At 38.9% G+C, this 17,634-nt stretch overlaps 1 pseudogene; it reads left to right on the top strand.

The window, feature by feature from the left end:
* Window positions 1-10,861: 10,861 nt before the first annotated feature.
* Window positions 10,862-17,634, top strand: part of LOC121879369 — a 34,519-nt pseudogene continuing 27,746 nt past the window's right edge.

A 17,634-nucleotide genomic window follows, 5' to 3' on the forward strand; every position in this document is an offset into this window, starting at 1 on the left:
GCGGAATGTTAAAAAATCTGTGTACTTTTGCTGCTGCCCCCCTGCAAAAACCCTGGCCCCCATGTCCTTATTTAATGTGATATATACCTGTGTGTGTAGTTCGAGTTTTTAAGACCAAATTTTATTTGGCAAAAAATTGGGGGTCTAATTCTCTAAACGTAATAGTTTCAAGTAGGTTGAAAAATATTTACCAGTAACTACCAGGCAAACAATGGAAACGATGCACCAACGCACCACCAGCTGTGAGTGTCGGCACAGTTGCCAGGCAAGTAAGATCTCTTTATAGCCATCATAGCAAGCCCAAAGTAGCCAAATCCATGGTATAGCACAGACGATGCAAAACAAAAGTATTCATTTTTTAAAGTTTATTTATAGATACTGTACATAAATTTTTTCATTGGCATTTGAAACATCAATCTTTGTTAATTAAATTTGAAACAAAAGAAAACTACTTATACCGCATTTTCACAAAAATATTACATCACAAAGTATATTTTACCCAACGGCCGTGAAATTTTAAATATATTCTCAATGATAGTCAGAATATTTTTGCTGAAATACATATGTTAGTAAGTGATGTAAATCATATCTAAAACACGACTTTCGCTGCTGTTTCAAGATGTTACCGTAATCGCTTTTCGAATGGTTTTCAGTTAAAAAACTGTTGTACTGTACTGTATTACAATAATATTCTATCCTATCATTAGCCTCATAATCCCACAACTGAAAACCATTCGAAAAGCGATTACGGTAACATCTTTTGAACGAAAGAAAGCGAAAGTCATTGCTTTTGTCACAATTTTATCCCACTTTCCACTGTAATACGTACGTCATTTCAGCAAAAATATTACATTTCCATATTCTCAGAAATAAATAGTAGTTTTGTTGAAAAGTAATGTACAGTATTTAATATTAAAATGCGAAAAGAGCTATAAAAACAATTAATACTGTACACCCGTAATGTACTGGCTGGCATCTCCACTCGTCCCTGCTTCCGCCAGTCAACACTCCTCCCCGCTCTATCCCTCCGCCTCCTCCACATCGTCATTACTGTTGTATTACAATAATATTCTATCCTAATTCACTTGAATAAATACTACGATACCATACTTCTGAATATTTTCTTTAAAATCCATCAAAATCATTTTCCTTTTCATCGTCTTCAGCACCAAACAGCTCCTACCAGTCTTCTCCTTGAACAGGGCTAGAGGGTACGTGTTTTTTTAATCGTTTTCAGTTAAAAAATGTTACATCACATGTATATTTTACCTAAACTGTGCCTGAATGAATATATTCTCAGAAATAAATAGAAGTTTTGCTGAAACGTGATGTATTTCAATGTAAAATAGGATAAAATACATGACGAAAACAAAAGACTTTACCTAACCTTCCGATGCTCAAGAGATGTTACTCGTGTTTTTAATAGTTTTTGGTTAAAATACTGTTATATTACAATGATATTCTATTCATACTGTGCTTGATATAATACATTCACGGAAATGTAATATTTTTGCTGAAATGACGTACGTATTACAGTGGAAAGTGGGATAAAATCGTGACGAAAACAATGACTTTCGCTTTCTTTCGTTCAAAAGATGTTACCGTAATCGCTTTTCAAATGGTTTTCAGTTAAAAAACTGTTGCATCACAAGTGAATTAGGATAGAATAGTATTGTAATACAACAGTTTTTTAACTGAAAACCATTCGAAAAGCGATTACGGTAACATCTTTTGAACGAAAGAAAGCGAAAGTCATTGCTTTCGTCGCTTCAACTGTAATACGTACGTCATTTCAGCAAAAATATTACATTTCCACATTCTCAGAAATAAATAGTTGTTTTCCTGAAATGTACAGTAATGCATTTTAATGTAAATTAGGATAAACTACATGAAAACAAAAGACTTTACCTAACCTTCCGATGTTCAAGATATGTTACTCGTTTTTTTAATAGTTTTCGGTTAAAATACTGTTATATTAGTGATATTCTATTCATACTGTGCTTGATTTAATACATTCACGGAAATGTAATATTTTTGCAACTACAATGCTGATGTCAACACAAGCGTGGTTACAGCGAGACTGACTGAGTGAGGGAGAGCTATGCGTGTGTGTGTGTGAGGTTGCGGGAGCGGGAGCGGGCGGTGTCCCGTGTTCGGTGCTGCGCGCGAGTTGAATGGCGTGCTATTTGAATGCACTTCAATTTCTTCAATGTACAGAATATTCCTTCGACGGGGCAATCCACGTATTTGCAAATCCGTGTATGCTAAACCCGCGTATGTTAAGGGCCGACTGTACCAGACTCAAATTAATTTTCTCCATAGGAAGTTGTATTTAAATTTGGAAGATTTTAATTTAATGAGGTTTTTACTGTCTAAATAGGTGTCCAAATATTAGAGCCTACTGTAAATAGGTGTCCAAATATGAGAGCCTCCGTATGAAGAAACAAACATTCCTGCGCTTTGAGACCAGCTGACAACCTTTAGCAATTCCTAAATAGATGGCGCTGCCGCACCACTGCCATTAGTAAACAAACCGCACAGCAGCAAGGGTTTATTTCTTTCACAGTATATCAACAATATTAGTAAAATCAATTGTTCTATAGTACTGTACAGAGAATACTTGTAATTGTTAAGTACCGTAATGAGGTAACAGTCTTTGTAAGGGACTGATTTCAGTTGACCCTAAGAAAACCTCCGCTACAACTATCAACTAGTGTCCTGGATGACGCATGGTAATTTTCAAGGTATATTTTTGTCATAAAAAGCGCTTCTTTCAAGCCGAAAAGTACGGGATATTGCTGGAATTCTTGTAAGATAGTGATTAATTTGAGGAAAAACATCCCATAGTTTGTACTAGACATAAAATTTTTAGTAATTAACTTAGTATATTTGAGTACAGGTTTGTCCTTAGGGCAATTATTTCTTGTACTTTTTTTGACAAAACATCATGTATTTAGGATGGTGTGTATTGTACATGAAAATCAGTAAAAAAATAAATGAAGAAAGTTACATATATCTACCCAAGAATACAAGTTGATAAACAACCATAACACCTCACAGCTTGGCCTAGTAGCCTGGTGGTTGCTATGACAAGTCTGACTTGGTTAGTGCCATGATAAATCACTATTAAATATTATTATATCAGTAAACACTAATAATAACAGTAGTTCCAGTGAAATACGGCAGGGAGGGAGGGAGAGTTAAGTGCAGGCGATGTGTTAACTAACAGTCACACGAGTGACTTCTCTTACCCGGTGCCAGGCATACAATCAAAATACATATGGGAGAAATACATATCTTGTAGTCTAATTTGAAAACGGTGACAGGTCCAGTGATAAACAAATCATATAAACCAGGCAGTAACATAAGAAGAAACATTGTATCATTACTAGAGTGAATGAAATATTATTCCCATAAACAACAATTGACAACTGTTTGTTTCCCACCTCCCGGTCAACCAGCGCCCACGGGCCTAAAATGTTGTTTGCTCTGTTTACTCAGCCGAGTAGGTGGAACAAACAGTGACGTTGTCTGTGATGTCTCTCGTGACGCAGAGACCTGTTTGTGAGCCACTCAGCCAGGCCGCACACCCCTCCCCTACCGTCCTCCCCCAGCCACCCTCTCCCTTCTCCCACTGTTTGATTCTGCCATCTCAGTTTGTCCGCTCGTACTGAATTGCATTTATTTACTGTCCTCGCTGTACTGTGTACTGTGCTGCCTAAGTATTATGCTGCCATACTTTGGAACTTGCTTATTGTTTTGAAGGCAGTAGGCAGCTACCAAACAGGGAGGTACTAGTGCCTAGGAAGATATTGGAAGCATAATGTGTTGTCTATGGTAGACCTTGCTGCTATCGGTTGAGAAAATTGTGACCAAGTCCCAGGTTGCAGATCTGACTTTCTGCCTCATTTACACACAATTGCAGGATCTCAATTGTTTCTCTTACTTATATTGTTTCTCACTTTGATATTTTTTTAATTTTTGTGTGAATAATTATATTTATTATTATTATTATTATTATTATTATTATTATTATTATTATTATTATTATTATTACTACCGTATATCTCGGCCTACAAGGCGACGGGGTGTATAAGACGGCCCCCAAAATTTCCATTTAAAAAGTAGCTTTTGAGCCCTATTTGCTGTATAAGACCGGTACCCCAAATGTGACACTTACCATTGGGAGCTTACTGACCCAGTAGTCCTTTACCAACCATCCCATTGACCAGTGCTGTTTACACATCCTTGGTTTTTTAAAATAAAGCCAATTCACTTCAAGTAATGGCATCAAATTTTACCGGTTGGTGTAGTGTAAACACTAGTGACTCACTTAAAAGTTTGTTATTTAACTTTAACTAATGTCGGTGTCGAATACAATTTTCATTTACTTAAAATGGATTTACCGATTTATTTGTTTATTTATATCATACTGTAATATATTAAACACACTGGAAGTATTTTCTTTAATTTATAAGCTTGCTTCAGCGAGCTACAGTATTCTAATTTAATAGTGTTTCATTAGGATTTGAGTGAAAAAGATTACTGTACATACTTACTACATACATTTATTACACAAATATATATATATATATATATATATATATATATATATATATATATATATATATATATATATATATATATATATATATATATATATATATATATATATATATATATATATTCACAATATTTTATAATTGCAGTCATGTACTGAATATTCTATGTAAAAAATATAAATTTTAAATGAATTATTTCTAGTGTGGTCGACTTCCTACACAAAGATGGGCTATAAATAGCCGTCTTATCTCCCCTCTGTTCTGAGAGAGAAGGTCTTGGTAAATAACTTTTGTTTGTTTATTTTCATTGTTTGTCTAATTTATCATGTTGTATCAAAGTAATATTACTAAAAGTTTTAGGCAGCTACCAAACAGGGAGATTCTACTGCCTGGGAAGATATTGGAAGCATAATGTACAGTATTGTCTAATGGTAGATCCTACTTCCATATGGCATCACGAAAATTGTGACCAAGTCTTAGGTTGCTGATTTATCTTACTGCCTCATTTACACACAATTGCAGAGTTTCAATTGTTTCTCTTCCTTTGACAACACAACATACATACAATATAATGTTTCACCTTTGATCTTTTTTCCATTTATTTATGGTTGGTTATTTAAAATAATGCCAATTCACTTCAAGTATTGGCATCAAATTTTACCCGCTGGTGTACACTAGTGACTCACTTAAGCGTCAGTTATTTAACTGGAACTAATGTTGGTGTGAGTAAAATATTTCCATTTACTTGAAATAGATTTGCCGATTTATTTGTTTATTTATTTAGTTATAATATATTGTAATACATTAAACACACTGCAAGTATTTTCTTTAATTTATATACTTGTTTTGCGAAAAAGGGAGGCTACCATTATACCTGGTAGGTGAAGTTGACCAGACATTTATGATCATTAAGGACCAAACTCCGAATCCATGACGTGACTTCTGTTAATCATTCTCATCCTAAATTTACCACTGTCGGTAGTTTCAAGAATTAACGCAGTCATTTACTGAATATTCTTTGTAAAAAAATTAATTTTAAATTAATTATTTATAGGAGATAAGTATTATGATCAGTAAATATACAGATATGCATTACTGACCACCTCCGAACACAAGGACGGCCAAAAATAGCCACAGTCGGTCACTGTCAAGGTCGCTTTCCCTTTCTCGTCACTGGCAAATGGTGGGGGGGGGGGTGATGATAGCAGCTGTGTTTATTACCGGGGTATATTGTTCTTTTACGGTATGTTAGACAGGTTTATAATACATTTTTATTATTTTAATATACCGGTAATCTTCATTTTAATCCAGCTTCCCAAATGTAAGTTTCAGTATAAAATAATTAGTGGTAGGACCTTGTGAGTGGTTTACCATGTTTCCATCACCACTCTTGACACGCTAAACCGCAAAATTTAAGAGGTAAGAATTTTATCTCTGGTGCTTAAGACGACCCCCTAACTTTGGGCTGATTTTTTTTTTGTTCAAATTCCGTCTTGTAGGCCGAGATATCGGTAATGTATTACATTTTGGCCCCCACAGGCCCCGATGTGGGTCAGTGACCTGTGCCAGGGTGGGCTAATCCCCGTAAAAAAACAACAAAAACAACCTACAGTAGTGTAGTGCTACAGTCATGTCTCCTTAGCATTCAACAAGTTCAACCACCACTCCAGTTTCTAAGTGTGCATGTGTACCTATTCCTCTCTCGAAAAAGAAAGAGAATTGTTATCATAAGCAATGTGAACGGGTATCCAATATGCTGTGTCTTTGGATTGATGTCATCCACAGTGTGTACTGGAAAATGCTGACAAGCTTACACAAATGGCTGGTAGTACAGTAGTGTGTCCAGTGCAAGTGTGCAGACTACTCGTAGTTGTGATTGTGTTATGGAGAAGATTGAGAGGTTACCACAAGTGCCTTTGTACCAGTTAAATAATTATATACGGTACAGTAGAATGTCGATTTAAACCGATTCAGTTTAAGATTATTGATTTAAAGCGACACCCACAATTAAGGACAATGTTTTAATTTAAAGTGAATCTTTCCAAGTTTGCGGGAGTCAATGTGGTGCATCATATTGAAAATTTTGCGTCTAATGTTTCTCTGGGCACGCTACACTGTCCTAAGGGCAAAGCTGTACTGTACATGAACTCAAAATAATGTACTAAATGACTACAGGTGGACTATCAAAAATACGGCAACCTCGGGACCTGAGGAGTGCCGGATTTTCGAAAATGCCGGAAAACTGATGGTTATATTTGCTGTATAAGTTTAACAGAAAATGACTACCTGTACAGTCCTCTAAACAAAGAAAATTAAACACTAAATGAAAAGCAAATGAAATTTTATTATATATGCTGTATACAGTATATTTAACAGAAAATTACTACCTGTACAGTCCTTTAAAAAAAATAGAAAATTAAACACTAAATGAAAATCAAATGAAATTTTAATGTTTATCAGGCTAAACAGCAGATGGGCTGTCAGGATTATCATCTTTATCACCGACAGTGACAACATCCTCAGCAACAGGAACAGCTTCAACTTGTCTTGAAGTTGATGGCAGTGGATTATCAAGTGTGGACACCGCTGTTGCTTCTTCCTGCTTCCTAGCTATTTTCTTGAATATATCGGGCAATGTCTGTTGCTTCATATACTTGGGTCTTTCTCTAATAAGTTTATTTTGGAGCAAGAAAACATTCATGATTTCTTGTTCACTTACAAAACTTCGTTGCTCTAGTCCAGCCAGCAGTTCAGTTGTCAATGCAATTAACCTGTCAATAGAGATTCTGTCTCTCACATCTTCCTCATTTTCTTCACTGTTTTCATCTTCATCACTACCTGTACAGGCATTTCTCTCCGGACTTTTTCCGATAACAAGCAACTTACATCTATGGGTACCCGCAGCATTAGAGCAGCACATTACCGTGACGCAATCCTTCGAAGCTTTAAACCCCGATGGCGATTCTGCATCCTCGTGAGCCTACGAGATATTGGGAGCCTACGAAAAATAAAACGAGAACTTTTCTTCCCCTTTTTTCTACAGGTTATTATTAAATTGATACCGAGGTACTTTTTTTCCATTTATTTATTACTTAATCCTATTAGTGTCCACCAGCTAGCTGTGCTTCTTGTAAACAAAACTATTTCTGTACTGAACAAGAACAGCTGATCTAACCCATTTTCTTTTACTCAATTCATGGCAAACATCACTGAATCTTATTCTTTTGACATCACATTTTATAATTAGGTACTAGCTTGTGTTATTAGTGAATATGCTGTCAAATTGGGCCCCATATCTTGGAGGTGCCTAAGGCCTACGAAAGTCTTAACCCGTCACTGGGCGCGTCCAGAAAACAATGGTGCGCCAAGGCAGGAAATTTGAAAATGCGCTCCGAAATCCATGACGGAAAACTGAAGGTTCCGGTTTATCGATTGCCGGATTTTTGATGGTCCACCTGTACTAAAATTTTTGTCTAGCGCAAACTATAGCTTGTTTATATTCAAATTAATCACTATCTTATAAGAATCCCAGCAATGCAAATTATATTCTCCCCGGTCACTTTTGTGACATTTTATAAACAAAAAACAAAAACTCAATCTAATGGACATAAATAAATACAGTAAATAAATACTTCACTAGACCTGTGGCACCAACTGTCAAACATGTCACTCCCTCCCCTCCCTCCCCTCCTCCCTCCCTCCTCCCCTCCCTCCCTCCTCCTCCCTCCCTCCCTCCTCCCCCTCCCCCCTTCCCAGCCAGGGTTTTAGGCTTACAGTTTTATCTTATATGATATCTCAGACTAGTTAGGAGAATATAATTTGCATTGCTGGAATCCTTGCAAGATAGCGAATAATTTGAATATAAATGTCATATATTTTGTATTAGAGATAAAAATTTTGCTCTTTGTAATAAATTTTTAAATTAGAAATAAAATTTGTATGTCTAATGCGAGGCCAGCTTGTTTATATTCAAATTAATCACTGTCTTATAAGAATTCCAGAAATGTTAATTATATTCTCCTATGTCAGTACAGTTACATTTTATAAGAGAAAAACTTAGTCACTCTTAAGAACAGATAAATAAATAAGCACTAGACCTTGGCATCAACTGTCAAGCATATCACCTCACCCCCTCCTCCCCCCCGTCCCAGCCAGTAAACAGACCATTTCACGTCCCATAGTTTTAGCTGTGTTGATTTACGAGTGTTTGTTTAAACATAATACACTACAGTCAGTCTGCTATAACGTGATAGTTGTGTTCTTGTAAAACATTGTGTTTTAGAAATTCGCGTAATAGAAATAACAGGGCTTATGGAGAAAATAGGGTTAGGTGCAGATTACTACACGAAATCGAAAAAAAATTTAGTAGTTAGCCTAACAAAGGATAGCACAGTCTAAATGAATGTTACATTCATATTTAATAATGAAATCATACAGTAGATGTAACACTTTACCGTGAAGAAATATGAATATAACTTGATGGGGGAGAAGGGTAATTTTGAGGTAGATAACATCCAGCTTCTCTTCAAGGGTTATAGCCTTTCTTTTACGATCATCACCAGGAATGCGATCACCAGAACGCTTCTTGGAGATATTCTTCTTTACCATATTCCCAGTTAATACCACAAAATTGGAGAAATAGTAAGCAAAAATCGCGTTATACAAATATTGTTCCTCTAGGGTATTCATAAATCGCGTTAGAGCCAATTCGCGTTGTCAAAACACACGTTATAGCAGAACTCACTGTACTACAAAAAACAATATTTTGTTTATTCTAGGAGATGGGCTAAGGTCCATCTGGGTCTTTTTAGTATTTTGTGTTTCTCTCAAGTACCAAACTAAATTATTCCATTGAAACAACACTTCGATTTACGGTAGTGCAAATTCGGTTTAAAGCGACCTCTCTTGGAACGTGTCTCGTGTTATGACCACTCTTGGAACGTGTCTCGTGTTATGACCTCTCTTGGAACGTGTCTCGTGTTATGACCTCTCTTGGAACGTGTCTCGTGTTATGACCTCTCTTGGAACGTGTCTCGTGTTATGACCTCTCTTGGAACGTGTCTCGTGTTATGACCTCTCTTGGAACATGTCTCGTGTTATGACCTCTCTTGGAACGTGTCTCGTGTTATGACCTCTCTTGGAACGTGTCTCGTGTTATGACCTCTCTTGGAACGTGTCTCGTGTTATGACCTCTCTCGGAACGTGTCTCGTTATGACCTCTTCGGAACGTGTCTCGTGTTATGACCTCTCTGACCTGTCTTGGAACTGTTATGACCTCTCGTAGAGTTCGTGTCCGTGTTATGACCTCTCTTGGAACGTTATATGATGACTCTCTGGGCGTGTCTCGTGTTATGACCTCTCTTGAACGCAGTTATGACCTCTTTCGGTTATGACCTCTCTTGAACGGTTCGTGTTATGACCTCTTGGAGCGGTTCTCGTGTTATGACCCTCTTGCGGTTATGACCTCTTGAACTCTCAGGGTGACCTCGTACGGTTCTGTTATGACCTCTCTTGGAACGTGTCTCGTGTTATGACCTCTCTTGGAACGTGTCTCGTGTTATGACCTCTCTTGGAACGTGTCTCGTGTTATGACCTCTCTTGGAACGTGTCTCGTGTTATGACCTCTCTTGGAACGTGTCTCGTGTTATGACCTCTCTTGGAACGTGTCTCGTGTTATGACCTCTCTTGGAACGTGTCTCGTGTTATGACCTCTCTTGGAACGTGTCTCGTGTTATGACCTCTCTTGGAATGTGTCTCGTGTTATATCAACGTTCTACTGTACTATCTCTCTATGGTTGTGCATGTGGTTAAAAAAAGAATACGTCGGTGTTGTATGGTGCTCGGGAATGCATCCTTATTAACCCTTGTAGTATTCCCTCCGTTATACTTGTTTTCGCTTTACGACCAAACTCCAAGGAACACATATACTCGTATCATCGAGATTTTACTGTACATTCGTGTATTTATCATCACTTAATAAATATTATAGCAGTGTATTTATCACCATATAATAAATACTTTTGTGTATTTATCATCAATTAATAAGTAATATTGTAGTGTACAGTATTACTGTATCTGCACATACCCTGGTTTATTCATTAATCATTTGTCATTAAGTGTACACGTATCCAAACTGAGTCATCATATAAAACTTAAAGGTAATAAATAACGTTTTTTAGAATGGTATCTTCGACTCAAATACTATACAGAAAGCACTATAACCAACAGCAGTCCATGATTTTGAGGGATTTGAGGAAGAAACAGAGTTGGACAAGGAGATTGTGTCCATTGGTCAGTCAATGGGACTCGAAGTGGAGAAGGATGATGTTGAAGAGCTTGTGATGTCTCATGAGCAGGAACTTTCTCCTGAAGATTTGAAACAACTGGATGAGATGTTAGAAACTGACAGTGGTGAGGAGGAAAAGGAAAGTGATGACCATATGTCTTCTTCAGACTTAAAAGATGTTGTTCACCACTGGGAGATGTTTAGGAAACTGGCTTCAAGGCACCTTGATGTGGAAACAACAGAACCTATGTTGTGTGCCATGGAGGACAAAGTGGTGGTCTTCTTCAAGAACCAGCTAATAATCAGGAGGAGAAATGCCACACAACTAACACTTGACAGCTTCTTCTCTAAAAGGCAGCATGAGAAAGATGCTTCCCCTCAGTGTTCCTCTTCAAAAAGGAGAGTGGATGTTCATGTTAGAGAATCTGTCAGTCCAGAGATTCCTGACATTATTATGGAAGGTGACTCGCCTTCCAAGAAGCATTAAAATGTTTCTCTTCTCCTCCTCCACCCCCCACTTCCTTCTCTTCTCCCCTCTCCTCCTCCACCCCACCACTTCTAATTCCCATCATCGTCATCATCAACCAGCAACATTCTACATACACACCTCAAAGTAAGTGCACTGTACTGCATTTTGTATGTACTTTTCTGTGAGCTGGGACTAATTACTCAATATCCCATTGAAATAATGGATTCGGTTAACAAAATTTTCAGTTAACGAACGACTGTGGAACGAATTGTGTTCATTAACCGAGGGACAACTGTACAGTATATAGTAGTTATTACAAGAAATATTAATGCTTAGACAATAGATATTTTTTAAGAGATGATTTAAAGGAAGGGAACGTAGTCTTTGCTCGGATGGGTGGGGGTAAGTTGTTCCACACCTTCACACTGTGATATTTTATGGAGGTCTGGGACTGAGAGGAGTGCATGGGGGGGTGGTCTTAGTAGCTCTGGGTTCCTTAAGTTGTATCTCTGATTATTCCGGAACTGGAAATAATTATTGTCAAGCAAGTGATTGATAGATTTGTAAACAACGAGGGCACAGCAGTAAGTGTTAATATCTTCAAATTTTAACATTTTCAATTTTGCAAATTTTTCGTTTGTGTGATCTGTTTTTTTTTCAAGTAGGTCATTGTCCGTACAACTCTCTTTTGTGCAGTAACCAGAGATTGTGTTTTTGAAGAGCCAGAGGCCCCCCATAGTGTGTGACAGTGTATCAGGTGTTGGTAAACAAGATCATGATATATTTCTTTCAATGCTGTGAGAGTGAGTGACTGTCGAGTGTGATACATGATACCGCACTGTTCATTGACTTTACTGTGAATGGCTTGTATGTGGTTTCTCCAGTTAATTTTCTCATCAACAATAACTTTGATGAATTTAGTATTTTGTTCACATTTGAGGACTGTATTACCAAGGTACAGGGGGTCCAAGTCTGGGGGTAAGTTTTTCCTTCTGTAAAAGATCATGTACAGTACCCTAGTGGGTTTTCTCAAGGATTAAGGTCAGTTTATTACATATTACCCTGGTCCTGACTTTAGTCAATTAATTCAGTGTTCATAGTTCACATCAAGGAATGGAGGTCTGAGTTGCTGGCATAGAAATTACTTTTGTCTGCAAATAAGTTGTATTTTATGAGTGTGCTGGCGCGGACTATATCGTATATGTACAACAAAAACAGAATTGGACCGAGAATGGAACCTTGAGGGACGCCATACAAGATTGGCGAGGAGTCAGATTGGTGATTATTATAGCAGACACATTGCTTCCTGTTGTGATGACTTATTTTTTACTTTCATTTACTTTACTTTATCATTCTATTTCTTCTTTTGTCTTAAATTACAGTATACTACATATTTCACTTTAATGAGTTTCACATTAAGATTCATCACAGTAATGAAAAGCAACTCAACACATTAATGATACATTTCAACACAATAACGATCAGTAGTGCAAGTTGATAGTCACTCTGAGCGGCCATCTTGATGATGTCAGCGAGCGGGGTGGTTTGTTTTGATCAGAGCGTGTGAGCAGGAGGTGTGGTGTAACCTACTCTGTGACTGCACTGTTGGTGGTAATGTTTAAGATTGACCTGTGTATGATCTGTTAGATGATTTACCACTAGACTTCTCTGGCTTTGAGACTAAAGGATCAGTTGGTGGTGGTGCTGAGGAAGGAGCGCAGTATGAGTGTGGAGGCAGGGGCACTAACACCACTCCCCTGCCTCTGATGACAACAAACAGTCTCATTAAGCAGTTCATTTAGTGTTAGAAGGTTGGTAATTATTAGTATTAACTCAACAGGCAGTATTAATGTGTGTCAATAAGTGGTTGTAATTGTTTGTGGAGTAATAGGGGGTGAAAGTGTCTGAGGGTTGGTACCAATTGATCCATATAAACTTTACTTACCACATCAATGATTTTCACTTTAACAACCATTTATGTGGTACCAGTTAGTCATTAAAGTGACTGAATAAGTGATTTTAGATGTATATAAGGACTTAGGCTATGATATAGTAGTCAGATTTTAAACAGTGTTCCGTAAGTACAGTATCCACATAGCACGTGTTACGACTTATGTACATTTTTGACTTAAGAACGTCCTCAGGAATGGAACCCGTTTATAACCTAGGGACCCCCTGTACAGTACTGATGATGTTAACCTGAGACGATTAATGTCCTTATGGCAGACACCCAACTCTTCAGAGGTAGCCTAGCACCAACCATTTATCAACTCTTACAAACATTACAATCTTTTAATGCCATACCTGCTGCATTTATTTTTCAATCTACAAATATCTGATACAAATGAAGATTCACAGATAAGTTTCTTTTCACATTTGCTTCTGTTAACATCGCTGGCAATATTGTAGCAAGGATAGACTCGTCACTGTAACCACCAGGTCGGCGACTTGTGGTGTAATGGTCGGCACGCTCTCGCCTCGCAAGCGAGCGAACCCGAGTTCGATCCCCGGGCAGGGAGAAACTATGGGCAAGTTTCTTTACGCCATTTGCCTCAGTCTACCCAGCAGTCATTGGGGACCTGGATGTTAATTCATTTGCGGATCGTATTCCGGGGTAATGGTTAGCCAGTGCAGTTGGCGAGTTGTCCGGTCTTCTCGGACTACTGTATTCCTTGACACTGGGTCATGTAGTTCGTTAACTTGGAGTGTGGTTGTTGTGTTGGCCACAGCTTTTACACCTTAAAAAAATTCATGCCTAGGTGGCCCTTGGGCTGGCCATCCTCTATTTCGAGGGGCTTCCATTATTTATTTATATAACCACCAGGTTACTGGGCCATACTGTGAGGTGTTATGGTTGTTTTCAACTAGTATTTTCAGGTAGATATACTTAACTTTCTTCATTTATTTTTACTTTGTTACATGTACACTCACGCTCCATAGTTCTGATGCTCCCTCTACCCCTACTCCTCTCTCGAGGGAAGTTGTAGCCAGGGCTGCAAACCAAATGGTCTCTCTTGTATAGTGATGTTAAGTATCGTGATGGTAAATAAAGTGTTGTGAAGTCACTAAAAACCTGTATCGTGCATATATTCTCTCAAATATTACATCAAGAACTGCTATTCGTACAATCCAGTGAAGCTTCGAGCTATCACATTGCACCACTGAACGATGGGTGGGGGTAAGTGAGAGGGGGGAGGGGCGTTCGGTATGAAGCCAAGGCTACGATTTCCATAGAGGCAGGAGTAGAGGTAGAGGGTGCATCAAAACCATGGCACGTGAGTGTATATACTATCCTACATACATATTGTGAAAAATGTAAAATAAATAATTGCCTTAATGGCAAACACATAAAGGGAACATGGCATACGAGTTAGCTGGCTCATTGGGGGAGTGGGAGAGTTGCTAGGGAATCAGCGTCCCTGCTAGTCTCCATTGCTGTGGTCAAGCAGGGAGTGTATGCAAATGGCGATTGTGTTAAGCTTTCATTTGACATTTAATTACAATTATGGCAATACAGTATTTTTTGTTGTAACTTATTTATTGGTATTATTTTTATTTATTCCTCACAATTACTGGTGCTGTATACATTATTTTAAGAAAACTATGGCTACAGGAGGAAAATACACCCAAGTTTTTTCCTAAATACAGGGCGTCCTCGCTTAATGTCGGGGTTACGTTCCTGAAAATGAGTCATTATACGAAACAACGTTAAGCGGATCAATTTTCCCCATAAGAAATAGATCAAATATGGGAGTTATGTTCCCCAGCCTCCCTTTTCCCCATGAAATACATTACATATACAGAAAATCATGGTCATTTCTATAGAGAATAGTATATAGAACTACAGTACTAAGTATGTATTGGTACTCACTGATGGGCGGAGTGAGTGTGTGGTGGGTAGTGGAGCGAAGGAGGAGGAGAGTGGGAGCAGAGGAGAGTGGTGAGTCACTGAGAGACTGTGGCTGCCTCCTACTCCTCCTCCTGCTCTGACTGGGGTTCCTCCGCCACTGTTTGCTCTTCCTCTGTTGTTGTTTGCTCCTCCTCTGTTGTTGTTTGCTCCTCCTCTGTTGTTGTTTGCTCCTCCTCTGTTGTTGTTTGCTCCTCCTCCGTTGTTGTTTGCTCCTCCTCCATTGTTGTTTGCTCCTCCTCTGTTGTTGTTTGCTCCTCCTTGGCTGCCAGTTGTTGTGAAGAAGTTCCTTCTGCCGTCCCTCGACGAGAAAATTAATCCAGTGTTGACTGCTTGGTGCTACTCTTCTTCTCCTTATACATCTCAGTGTAACAACAAAGTCTGTCATCAATGCTGCGCTGAATCTTTGAGCTACGTTCTCTGTTTGGGTCGTCATCTAAAAGCATTTGCATTGCTTGCTGGAACATGTAGAATGCTTCTGCCATCCTCTTGGTAGTTAGCTTTCGTTGAGGTTCTTCATCGTCGTCGTCTTCAGCGGCACTGTGTTCTGTTAACAGTTGCAGATCTTCGTTGGTGAGCTCTTCTGCATGGGATTCCAGGACGTCCTTAATATTCTCTGATTCCAGCTCATCAAAGCCTGCCTCTCTAGCCAAGCTGAGGATATCCTTATTCACTGCTGGGACCAAGTCCGTGAATCCTGTAAAACTGTTGAAGCACTCGGGCCACAGTTTACCCCACACACCGTACAGGCAACTTTCTGAAACCTTTTCCCATGCCTTGCCAATGTTGTCAATTGCATGAAGAATGTTGAAGCCATGCCTATATTCTTGGATTGTGGGTTTATTATCTCTGTCTATAGCCTTGAGCATCTGGGACAAAGGTACGGCATAAATAATACGCCTTGAATGCGGCGATGATGCCTTGGTCCATAGGCTGCATCAGTGCTGTCGTGTTGGGAGGCAGGAATACAACCTTTACACTGTCATGCAAGTCGTCGAGATTGGGAGGATGAGCTGGAGCATTGTCAACGATCAGAAGAATTTTGAAGTCAAGGTTCTCCTTGGCACAGTATTCCTTCAGTGCAGGGACGGCGTACACGTTTAACCCCTGGCTAAACATGGCGCTGGTTATTCATGCTTTCTTATTTGCCTTGTAGATCACAGGAAGGTGATCCTTTGAGTAACCTTTCAGGGCCCGTGGGTTAGCAGCCCGAGAAATCAGCATAGGCTTCAGCTTGAAGTCACCAGCAGCGTTCGCGCCAAGCAGCAACGTCAAGACGAGCGGGTGATGCGCCGTAGAAAGTAGTCCGTTACAACGCAAAACGATGTAGTATCGGATCACCGTGACGTTAAACGAATTTTTGTTCTCTAAAGTTCAGCGCCGTAGTACCGAAACAACGTTAAGGGGGGCGACGTTAAGAGAGGACTTACTGTACTCCCTGCTAAAATGGGGGGTACGTCTTAACACACACACACACACACACACACACACACACACACACACACACACACACACATATATCTCATATGCAAATAGGGACCGGGAAAAGTCATTGGTTAGGGAAACAACGGCTATCAAGACAATTAATCCCATAAGAACATAACATATTCAGAGGGTTAAGGACCGGCCACCCTCCAAAACTCCCATCTACCCTTGATATATCTCTGTACTGTACACTGTCAAGCTAGAAAATAAAGCATACATAATAAGCCTTAAATAAGTAATGTAAAGCATAAATTGAGACTATCATTTACCTGTGTTGAGGATGGTAGAGATGGTCTAGGGTGACAAGTTCAAGTCTCTACCACTCTTTGCTGACCCATTACCATTCTTATTATGCCTTATTACATCACATCAAGCTGCCCAGCACAAGAGGAACTATCCTAACCTGTAGTTGTTGTTGAACCTGAAGTTGGTGGCTTAGCTGTACCTGTAGTTAGTGGCTTAGCTGTACCTGTAGTTAGTGGTTTAGCTGTACAGTACCTGTAGTTGGTGGTTTAGCTGTACAGTACCTGTAGTTGGTGGTTTAGCTGTACAGTACCTGTAGTTGGTGGTTTAGCTGTACAGTACCTGTAGTTGGTGGTTTAGCTGTACAGTACCTGTAGTTGGTGGTTTAGCTGTATCTGTAATTGGTGGTTAGGTGTACCTGTAGTTGATGGGATGACTTATAAATGATGTAATCCGTGGCATTGTTTAGACCTAACCTAATCAGCCTCGACTCACACTGATGTTTTTGGTGTTAGCACTTTCACTTTTACTTGTATTTTTAGACCATTAAACAATGGTAAGGCTTTTGTTTGAATAATAAGAGTGCTCAGTGAGTATGCTTCAGATTTTTGTCTTCAGTCTATGTACTTAAAAGTCTCTCCATTTCTTCCATAACTCTGCTCCTCCCTTGGCAAACTTTATT

The sequence above is a fragment of the Homarus americanus genome, unplaced genomic scaffold (genome assembly GCF_018991925.1).
Source record: "Homarus americanus isolate GMGI-L3 unplaced genomic scaffold, GMGI_Hamer_2.0 scaffold31629, whole genome shotgun sequence".
Lineage (NCBI taxonomy): Eukaryota > Metazoa > Arthropoda > Malacostraca > Decapoda > Nephropidae > Homarus > Homarus americanus.